Here is an 8,654-nt window from a genome sequence, read left to right as displayed (position 1 = left end):
TAAAACTAAGTACATTTTAAAGTAAATGTCGTAAGTAAATTTACGATTTTGTGGTGGGCCGCATTCACAGACATCCCGGGCTGCATGCGGCCGGCGCGCTCGCTGTGGGCTGGACACCCCTGTTCTACACCGGTTTGTACAAGGGCTTCCCCGTCCTGCTTTGAGCAAGGCATTAAAGGCCATATCAGTGACGCAGTTCTTCTACTTAGTTTTTATATTTTAAACTGATATGTCCAGGTGCAACAGAAGCATTCCAGAACACATTTCCACTATATCCTTCCAACCTTCACACTCCCCAGGGCCCCCAGCAATAGAACTAAGCTCTTAGCTCCATAACAGTTCAGAACAATGTTTCTGACAGTTGATCAGCAGGCAAGCACAGGGGCATCAACAGGGCAGCTTTCCTAAAACACAGGCGTGGGTCCTCAGCCCCGGATCTCCCGAGTCAGCATTTCTCAAGGTGGCTCCCAGGGATCCACACTTTTAAAAAGCTGTCCAAGGGCTACTTATTCACACTAAAATTTGAGAATCTGGATCATTTCTTTTAGGGAAAGTAGGTAATTCTCATCTTGCTGTCAGAAATAGTTACAGAATACCTCCTCACAGAAAAGCAAGATACCAGAACAAGAAATACATGAAATACATAAATAAACCCTCAAACGAGAGATTGCTTGAGCACTGTGAATTGGACTCCGTGAGACCAGTCTTTACAAGTTTTTATCCACCTGCTGTTGTTACAGTCGCTGCTGGGGGGCTCAGTGGCAACCGTTTTTACACAGACCTACTAAACACCAGATACATGCTCACTGATTGCAGAGAAAGGGGGAAAAGCAAGCTAATTGAAGGGGTTACTTTATAATTAAGATGTTTTGTTGAGAGGAGGGAAGACTCATGTTACAGAGTAATTCCTAGGTTATAAGGGTTTTGTTTTTAGATTTTTGTTTCCTGTTTTACTTAGTTGTTTGTCTGGCTTTTGGTAAGTGCCTTTCAAAGAAATTTCCTAAAAGGAACGGAATCATTGACTCACTCAATTAAACTCTCATTTATTGCCCACAAACCTTTATCCAATTCTACCATTTCACATAAAGAGATAATCTCTTTATGTGAAACCTCTTTATAATCTCTCATATATATGTATATATAAATACATACATTTAATATTCAAACCAAATAGGGGCATTCAGTGTAGTTAAAACTCTTGTTTTCCAAGGTAAATAAATATTGTTATTTGTGAGAGTGGACAAATGGAGGCATACAAGACTAAATCTCTACTTAATCTGTATTTCCTATATTTGAAATAGAGAAGAAAAAAATCATTTCTGTGGACGTTTTTACTCATAAAGCTGCTTCTTTTTAAATTCACATACTAAAAGGTTAATTGTTAAGTACTTTTCTTTTGCAAAATAAATAGAAATTTCTATTATCCATCAATTAAACATAGGTAAGAAGTAACAGACATTGAACAGAAGAGAGATACATATTATGCATGCAAGGAAAATTAAAACTTGGGATGTTGGGGGGTGCTGTGCTTTGATGTACAAAAGAACCATTGTTGATGAGGGACAAAACCTTCCCAGTATGGAACAGAGATAAAAAGGAGGGAGCTTCTAGCAGATCAAGGTCAGCTGAGACCTATGAATAACGTAAATGCTATTAATCTAGTCCCGACCGAACGGCAGGAGTTCAGCAGGGTATGGTCATGTGGCAGAGTTCGTGGCAGGAGTGTTTTATGTCACTTTGTATTAGATAATGAGCAAATTCATCAAGATTCCTAAATACTATCCAAACTGGCACAGAAGAAGCTTTAAGGAGCTTGAGCAAGAACAAATCAAAGAACCAGATCTGAGGCTCAGAAAGGTAATAGGGATGTTCAAACAGGGCAGCGAGTTTAGATATTTGCAGGCATCCGTACAATCTCACTCTGCAGGAAATGGCGTGAGAAAGGATTTCTTAGTTGGATGGCTAGCAGCTCTTTATATATAACGTCGCCTCCCTCATTATGTCCTAGTTTAATAGTTAGAAGGCACGCAGACAGTAATACCTTAAAAGGCTGTTACTGGAAAATGGGGAATTCTTTTTCTCCAATGACTAACTTAAAATACAAAGTAGTTGCTTTTCCTTTCTTCAGGGAAATTCAGTATAAAATCACTGAGTTTCGTTATTTTATTTTTCCAGATTCAAATCTACTGAAATGCTTGAGATCCCTTTCATCTAAGTCTTATTGAAATATAAATTTGTTGATATATATATATTTACATTCCAGATGCATACCTGATTATAAGGAATTGAAAAAGTGAAAACAAAAAAGAGCTGAGAAGAAAACAGAAGACCCATGACTGGTGATAGTACTAAATCAACACAAAATAGAAGAAAACAAAGGGAAGAGAAATAAGACGATAAAAAGTAAAGAAATACATATATAATATAAAGATGAACTTTTTAAAGTAGACTACAAAGTAACACACTGCTAATTGAGAGATTGCATTTCCGTCAGCCCAAGAAGGCAGAGATCCTTACACAAATGCACCGCAAACTCATAAAGAGCAAGCACCCTAGAAGATTGGTCTATGGACATCTTAATATGTTTTTTTTTAAACTTAAGGTACTTTATTGTGTTTTTTTCCATTACTATTTAGTCCCCTTATACCCACCTCCTTCCAGCCACCACTACACTGTTGTGCATGCCCATGAGTCCTCTTTCCTTTTTGCTCAATCCCTCCACTCCCTAATCTCCCCCACCTTAGCTGTCATCCTGCTATCTATGAGTCTGTCTCTATTTTCTTTGTTAGTTCAGTTTGTTCATTAGATTCCAAATGTGAGTGAGATCGTATGGTATTTGTCTTTTTATGACTGGCTTATTTCACTTTGTATAACGTTCTCTAGGACCATCCATACTGTCTCAAAGGGTAAAATTTTCTTCTTCTTTACGGCTGAGTAGTATTCCATTAAGAACATCTTCATTTGATTGCAGCTGGCAACATGTACTGCACACCTGCCACTGAGATCCTACTTCAACTATATTCATTCATCTATTCAACAAATATTAAATGCCTTGAATATGGCTGCAGTGAACAAGACAGACATAATACCTGCTCTCATAAAGCTTGTGGATTGAAGATCTATGTTGATGGCAACCACGTGCCCACTGCTTCTTGCCTCAGTGCCCAGCCACCGGCACTGTGGCCCATGGAACGGCCCAGATGCAGGCCATCGAGTGTGGGGTGGTGGGAGGCAGAGCTGCAGTTAACACTTGCCCCCTGGTCCAGTACACAACCAATGCATCTCCTGGAGAGGATATCCTCAGTGCCTTTGGCAACTGTTCTGCCAGTGTCATCGTAGATGGAAACCGGGGAGTCTGGACCTGTGGGACGCTGCTGGACAAGATTAGGGCAGATTATCTGCAGACAGATGTTTTCTTAATTTGCTTTTCTCTTGTGAGTCCTGCGTAATTTGAAAACTTTCCTGCCAGGTGGTACCCTGAAGTGTGACGCCATTGCCCCAACATTTCCATCGTCCTGGCGGGGACTCAGCTTGCTCTGAGGGGTGATGAGGACACCATTGAAAACTGAAGGAGAAGCTGACACCCATCACCTGCCTGTGGGGAGACTGGCATTGTAAAACACCCGGAGTACTCGGCTCTCACACAGCCAGGCCTCCAGACAGTGATTGATGAAGCTGTTCGAGCTGTTCCCTGCCTATCTACCGCCAAGAAGAGGAAGAGAAAAGGCCTGCTGTTGTAAATTCATGGGCCCTTCTCACCTGCTACCCTGTTCCCTTGGAAACTTTATACACTTTGCTCAAAAAGTGATGGAGCCTTTCCCTCTTCGGGTGGCTCAGTTGGTTGGAGCATCGTCCTATACACCAAAAAGGTTGCAGGTTCCACCCCCGGTCAGGGCGTATGCGGAAAGCAACCAGTCTACTTTTCTCTCTCACATCAATGTCTCTCTCTCTCTCTCTCTCTCTCTCTCTTTCTCCCCCCCCCACTCTCTTCCCCGCCCCGCAAAAGTCATAATAAAATATATCCTCCGGTGAGGATTTTAAAAAAAAACAATGGAGCTGTTGCACTCAATGTCAAGTTTTTGTTACAGATTATTTATTTCCATAAAACCATTTTGGACCAATCAGTAATTTTTAGGTTTTATTTGTTTAAAGTGTAAGAGTTCCAATTTTCACATTCTATTAAAATTTAGTCCTAAAATGAAAAAAAAAGAAACAGAAAGATTTACTTGGATGGTTATCGTGATTTGAACAGTGCTCTCCGATAACCCGTGTCCATCCATAACCTCAGAAAGTGATCTTAGAAATAGCGTCTTTGTAGAAGAAGCTAAGGATCTGAGATTGAGTCAACCTGGATTTAGAGTGCGGCCCTAAATTGATGACCAGTGTCATTAGAGGAGCAGCTGCAGAGAGACACAGACAGAAGGCAGTGATGGGAAGAGGGAGACAAGTATCTACAACGACGCATCTACACTCTAGGGAACACCGACGGCCACGAGGAGCTAAGAGAGAGGCAGGGGACAGTTCTCCCTCAGAGCTTCCAGAAGGAACCCGCCCTGCTGACCCCTTGATTTCAGACCCCCTGGCCCCCAGGACTGTGAGAGAATAAAGGCCTATTGTTTTCAGCCACCCAGGGTATGGTCATTCATTATGGCAGCTTTAGGAAATTAACAAAGCGGTGCAGAGTTCACGCAAAACTCAGCGCCCAGACTGCAGGTCCCTTATCATGGTGCCACTGAACAGGTGAGGGACCGAAACACGAGTGTGGGTTTGCTAACAGGTGCACAAACTATTAGAGTGGGAAAGGACTTAGACATCGTCCAGAGTCATCCTATTCATTTTACAGCCGAAGAAGCTGATGCGACCCGGCTCTTGGCCTCCTTTCTCCTTGGCCTCAAGCGCGATGCAGATGGTCTGTCCTATCTCAGGCAGGAAATCTCTGTCTGGCTGACACCCTGAATGATTCAGCTGGATTACCAGGGTGGGTGGGGGATTTCTTGCCAGTGATGGAAACTTTAAAATCCATCTAGTCGACAGTTATAACCTGCTCTGGAAGTCATAATTTGAGAAGCAAGAAATATGAACACCCGTCCTTCAGAAACAGAGTCCCAAATATTATATGCTATATTTAAACTGTAAGGAAAGTAAAAACTAGAATATTTTTTTTGGTTCCTTGGGTTAAAACTAAAGGCTCAAAACAAGGCAAGAGGAAAAGAGACTGCAGAACAATTCCATCAGTGGCATGTAAAACAAAGGCAGGACCTGGCTATCTGGCTTATAACAGACCAGTTCTCCTACTTAAAATAAATAAAATAAAATCATAAAATAGAAAAGCAATGCAACACACACACACCTGCTTAACGGTGTTGAAAAACTATGAAAGTAGCCCAAAACTTAAGGGGTCAAGACCCTTGAAAGAAGGAAAAGTAATTTAGAGTCTGGGTGGAAAGTGGCTGCTGATGAGCAGAGAAACTGAGCAATATTTTGAACAGTCTCATGGGACAGAAGAGTCAAAAATGGGGGTTCAAGACTATCAGGGGTCCCAAGATAAGAGAAGCCAAGATCCTGGAGAGAAGGGAAAAAGAGGAAAATGGGCCTGGTAGAGCAGCCACTTTTTCTCCTGAGACGGTCATCCATTCATCTGTGGTACAGGCCAAGACACGGAGAAGCTGATCCCAAAAGAGTGTGCAAAGAGGCTGAACCCACTGAACTGACCTACTGGCAGTCTCACTGTGCTGGGGAGACGTTTTTGAAAAAAGAGTACAGGGGCCACCAAAGTGGGGGCCGCCAGGCAAGCACTCAGGGTTCCACCTGAGAGTTCCCATACCTTAGAAGTAAGGGCAAACCCCAAAGAGTCAAAGCCTTGGACTGAGACTCACACTCATGTCAGTTTGCTCCCTGTTTGAATTACGGTGATTTGCTCCTCTACTAACTGCCTTCCAGAAGCTAAATAATATCCTTTCTGGGAAAAAACAAAGGGAACACCATCTAGAGTTCCTACAGTTTTTCACGTACGAGGCCCAGCTTTCCCTGGAAGATTGTGGGACACACCCAGGGAGAGGACTAAGAGGGAAAAAAAGACACAGTAGAACCAGACCCAGTTGTGGTTCAGGTATGGAGATTATGAGACCCAAACTTTAAAAGAAGGGCTGATCCCTCCCCACCCTGCCTTACCACCACCACAGACAGTTCATAAAGGACCCCAGAGAAACGTGTAATGCGTGAAATTAGAATGAGACCTGGCTAGAATCATGGCAACTAAGAAACGAGCTTTTCCTCTGAAAGCTGTTGTTCTGTGTGGAGAGGCCTTTTGTGAAAGGCGGGAACTCAGACCATTGCCCCAGAGGCTGATTTCTTTACCCCCCTAGTCTTTGCTCACTAAAGCCAGACCTCCCAAAACTCCTGGGGTCTTGAATTGTTGCACAGTACTTGAATTTTTGTAAACAATAAAGCTGAGTTGTGTGAGGATAGAATATAGGGTAGGCTCAGTTAGTTTTTCTAGTTCAGGTGAAGAACGGGAGGCTCAAAATGTTACCGAACAAAAAACAGGGCTTCGTCTGCCTGCCACCGCAACAGCCAGACTTATGAGGCAGTTGGCGGTGAAAGAGGAAAGGGGTTTAATGCAGATGCTGCACGATCTGGGAGAACGGTGGACTCCCCGTCTCAAAGCTCATCTCCTCTGCAAAACCCAGACAAAGTCCCAGTGTCTTCAGCAAGACCAAGACAAAAGACAGTGCCCAGAGCTCCTGCTGCATTTCAAAGTACCGTCCTTTGGGGCCTGTGGGCAGCTGCTAAACAGGTCATCCAGGTAGTTTAGCTTGTTCTCGGCTGCTGCCATTTCAGGCTCCCTCCTGGAGTCCGTGGTCCAGGTGGCCACTAAGGCCACAAGGGGACATATTCCTGGGCCACAGAGCACGTGAACACACGGCAAGTGCTTCATCAGGTCAGAAAGAGAGAGACTCCCTCCTGGAAGCCATGGGCCACAGGGCCCCTGGAGAGGACAGGCCAGTGCACCATCTGAGAGCAGGTACCGAACCGTCAGCCACAAACAAGAGTTTTCTTGTTCCCCTGGGACGATATTAGTTTTGGGTGTGGGGCAGCCCGGGTGCTCTCCCAAAACAACCAATTAACTTCCCACACTTTTGAGTTTCGGGTCGGTCCACCTCCCTTCTTTCCTTCTTTCCCAAGGCTAGAATGACATGCCTCTCTGGTCCAGCACTTCCCCCTGCCCCATTTTGATTTCTATGGCCCATGTGCCTGCCTTCCCCTGGTCCCACCCCCAATCTGGTACTGGAGGGGTGGGGGGGACTTCCCCCTTCTGCCATCTCCGCCAGGGGTGAGACTCCTCAGGCTCCAGCTGTGAGTCCACCAGGAACAAAGATAGGACCTGAGTGTTTCCTGTGAGCGGCAGAGTCTGACACAGACTGTGGGAAGAAAGAAAATGGAGTTCCCACGTAGATTTAATTAATATCCCTGTATTTTGTCTAATCAGAGGTTAAGGGAGGACACAGGACAGGGGGCTTTGAGGATTTTAGTTCCCCCTCCTATCTTTTCATGCCCCCATGCTAGTGAGGTTGCAAATTAAAGGATCAGTAAAAGCCTTCCATTACTTAATTCGGTGTACTGTCTTTGGTCTTTTCTCTCTCATTTCTCCTTCCTGGGATCCCTCCCTGAATACTGCACTTTATCCTCTCCCCTTAAGGTGTTGCAAAAGCTATGCATGCTGCCCCTCCCTTTCTCTAAGTCCTGGCACAGGACTGTCCCTGAGGTCACAGCTTCTGGGCCCTTCTAGTGTGCACAGGAAACAAGGAGGGGCTCAGCTTTGTCCACAGCAGCACCAGGCATGCTCCAGACGAAGGGAGAGCTCTGCCCCTCGCAAGCGCACGCGGGGGGCGAGCTGCGCCCTGCATCGCACCGGGACCAGGAGAGTCTGCTCCAGTCACCACGTCTGTGCTGTGTTTTCCAGCTGAAAACAGTTTCCTCTCTCTCTCTCTCTCCCCTTCCCGTAATTGCTTTTAGTGGGGAAGCAGTTAATGCCATATTCCTCCGGCTGGCGCGGAGGTTTCATTTTTTCTTGGCACCGTTTTCTCCCCGGAGACAATAGCAGATTGTTTCTAGTGTGCGCAGAAGGATCCTGTTCTGGCAGGCAGGCCTTCAGTCAACAAGCCTCACATCCTCTGCAAAGAACGTGCATGTGCCGTGTTCCAACCTGACTTTCAGGTGTCTTTTATAAAGACAATCATCCTAATAACAACCTGCAACTGCCTGAGGAACTTGCACAAAACTGAAACCAAAAATACTCTGAAGAGAGTCTGAGGGAGAAGCCGAGAGAGAGAGGAAGCCTCGAAGAGCCGGGGAAGGAGGCCACTGCAGAAATCCTTAGACCAAAATGCTCCCAACCTCAGACTCTCTTCGTGTTACCTGATTAGAAAAAGCCACTCTTTTCCTCATACCTCTGACCTGGTTAATAGCCTCAGAACGGCTCGATTGGGTAATCTTAACTGCAGCAATCTCCCCAGATGAGGAGGTTTCCTGGCAGGAAGAGAAGGAATTTAAAGCGATGCAGAAATCCCTACTGGGGCTTCAGGGTCTGTCCTAAGCCAGCAACCACCCCCTGAGGCCACAGTTGCCCCCACCACCCACTGGTGGCCGACATC

General features: G+C 45.1%; 1 pseudogene; it reads left to right on the top strand.

The window, feature by feature from the left end:
- Window positions 1-2,954: 2,954 nt before the first annotated feature.
- Window positions 2,955-3,898, top strand: LOC112310813 (ras-related C3 botulinum toxin substrate 1 pseudogene; annotated as a pseudogene).
- The last annotated feature ends 4,756 nt before the right edge of the window (window positions 3,899-8,654 follow it).

Source organism: Desmodus rotundus, chromosome 13 (assembly GCF_022682495.2).
Source record: "Desmodus rotundus isolate HL8 chromosome 13, HLdesRot8A.1, whole genome shotgun sequence".
NCBI lineage: Eukaryota > Metazoa > Chordata > Mammalia > Chiroptera > Phyllostomidae > Desmodus > Desmodus rotundus.
The sequence above is the reverse complement of the archived record's forward strand: the minus strand, read 5'-3'. Positions and strand labels throughout refer to the sequence as shown.